The sequence below is a fragment of the Gadus macrocephalus genome, chromosome 18 (genome assembly GCF_031168955.1).
Source record: "Gadus macrocephalus chromosome 18, ASM3116895v1".
NCBI lineage: Eukaryota > Metazoa > Chordata > Actinopteri > Gadiformes > Gadidae > Gadus > Gadus macrocephalus.
Window position 1 is genome coordinate 7,501,478 of NC_082399.1, and position 3,042 is coordinate 7,504,519.

A 3,042-nucleotide genomic window follows, 5' to 3' on the forward strand; every position below is an offset into this window, starting at 1 on the left:
ACATGTCAAGCTGGGATTAAACGTTCTCCCATATAATTTCTTTGTTTTTAAATGAGTCCATTGTTTATCTGCACCTCGGGTGACAGCCATCAAGGCCATGTAGAGCAGTGGGGCGGCGTGGGGTGGAGGACACTAGGAAAGTGGCGACACAGTGAACTTCGTGTGTCTGCATGAGATCCCCCCCCCCCCCCCCCCCACCCCCCCTCCTTTTCTTTAGCACAGGTGAGGAGTCTTGTGGTGCTGGCGAGGGCTTTTACTCAGTTATTCGTAGCTCTTGGGAAAGCTGATTTAGCAGGAATACGACAAATACAGAAACATAGTCAGTCATCAAAAACAAAACTAAAACATTGTTATTTTGCGTTGAGAACGTATTAAATGCTTTCTTCCTCTAGGATGAAAGCATTTAATTACCATGGATTCAAACACGGTCTATTGTGTTTACATTTAGTCATTTGGCTTATACATTTATACTTATTTCTCCGCTCCCATGTGTACATTTACCCCAGAATTGAAGAAACGCACTGAGCTTTGACTGATGGGAAAGGAAAAAGTAAAGTGTGACTGATGATCGCTTTTATCCCCCCCAGCCCCCCCCCCCCCACCCCCTCCCTAATTGTTATGCAGGAAGATGCTCCCTCCATCTTGTCTTGGTGAAACAGGCTTCTTTCCAAAAGCAGCAGTGTGTCAGCAGCGGTGGCCCCCCCGCGTGGCGGGGACACTGAGCCCGGACAGCAGGGGCACTCTTCTCAGGCCCCTTAAAGAACTACAGTAAATCTTCAAACAATCTCATCCAAACAAAGGAGAAGAGAGACCAAGACACGGGAAACAGATGAATAAGCAACATCAATTACCAGGCGCTGACCTTCAGGGCCCCTGGTCATGGCGCACATTTCACACCAAATGACTTCAGATTGGGGTTGACAAGCTCAGCGTGGAAAGGCGAGACCCCATCCCCCCACCCATGCACCCTCCCCCTCCCCTCCCCTCACAAGGTTACCCAGCATGCATCGCTACTGGGGGCATGGTGCGAGCGAGGGAGAAGGAGCTGAGCAAAGTGGATAAAGAGTGTGAGAGGGTAGAGGAGCCATGAATGAAAGATCACCGTAATAGATCTAGGTTTATTTTAAAGTGAAACAAAATGGCTCAATTGGAGCACTTAGCCTGCCAAAATTGGTGCCCGTGAAATACAAGAGGCTTATACAAAAAGACAGCCAAATCAGTCCCTTGGTAAGTATGGGCCCTGTTTAAATCCCATCTCGAAGGAGAATAACACATCAAAGGAGAGCCCCCTGGGATTCAGTCAACTGTTCCAGGGTCAGTGACTTTGACGGCATCCAGCGTAATGCATTGCAATAAAGACAACACGCCACCCCCGCCCAATGAGCACGGCCTCTGACAACGCTCCCCCCCACCCATCAGATCATGTGCTATCATTAGGTTAAAAAGTAGTCCCCCCTACTCTCAAAGCTCATCCAATCAGGATTAGCTTCCCATAAGAAAAAACGAACAACGACCTATCACCGTGCACATGGGATAACAGGCCTTAGGAGAAGGGGGCGTGGCCACTTGACCTCATAATGCCATATGTAGAACAGCGCACTAATTGATCGCCTGGCATTGTTTCTGCATCCTAGCATGACACAACGTCGTCACCGTCCGAAACGAAAGCCTCCGACGTCTTTTTGTTTTCTTTTTCGTGCCAGCAGCATCGCACACAATTAATTCAATCTGAGTAGCCTCCAATTAGTCCATGACGCACAAAGTCCCAATCCCAGTCCATAAGACCATGCACTGATCATCATAATAGAGGCTGACACAGACTCCTAAATACATAAGGGAAGTTCAATAATAAGGACATTATTGGATCACACACTAAACTGATCTTAACAGCACATAGACGTTTTGTGATTTAAATATTAACACCACCTGACAACATAAGCCGCCGAGGCAGTAAATTAAAAATTTGTATGAAAATGAAACATCAAAAGACCTCATTTATTAATGCATTCATTGCTTGTACGAATGGCTGGCCAGTCTTTAATTTGATTTTTCTAGAGCCATAGTTATAGGGCTCAGTGAACAATAAAATGTCGCTAAAGCTTAAGCTTATATAGAAAATCCTAAGAGCAGAACCAATTGAATTATCGCCCCCTTTAATCACTAACCATCTGAGATCTCCAGTTTTAAATCTGATTGAAGACTCTTCATGCTCAGTGTGCCCTGGCCAAACAATTTGCAGAGGAAAATTAAATTAACAACCTGCCTATTTTTTCCAGCATTTACTGTCACAACATTAACAGTCCCTTGAGTTTGCCGGCTGCAACGAGGCCAAATTGTAAGACATTACTCACAATATTGCATATGTTATAAATCGCCGAGAACTTACTTAAAATTCAATCCACTTTGGCATCATTATCGTGCATCAACATAATGAATGACTCCTTCAGAGTATGGTAATATAATTTGATAAATCATCAGCAGAAAATTAACTAGACGTCAAAACATTCATTGGGAAGGGTGATAATCGAGGATGATTGTGGTGATGAATTGTGTTAATCTGCGCAGTATGAATCAGTGAAATGGCTAAACAGCCCAAGATGGATGGGGCACAGGAGCTGCAAGGTCAGACCGCGAGAGCTGCCGTTAAAGGAGCGGGGAGGGAAGGAGGAGAAGCAGGAGTCTGTGCACATATTTACCAAGCGCAATGCTTTCCCCGCGGCCCCCAGTGTAGTAACATTTTAAACAGCGTATTTTTATTTACGCCGGGTGTGTTGGGAGCGACACTAGATTGCCTGCCGCTCTTATCCTTCTGTATGCCGCAGCACATATTCATATAAAGAACACCAATCATCATAGGTTCCCTCCTCAACCCATTATCCTCTCTCTCTCTCTCTCTCTCTCTCTCCTCTCTCTCTCTCTCTCTCTCTCTCTCTCTCTCTTCTCTCTCTCTCTCTCTCCTCTCTCCTCTCTCTCTCCTCTCTCGTCTCTCACTCTCTCTCTCTCTCAGCGTGAGGGATGGGTCTGGTAAGTAAGAGAGGTTCA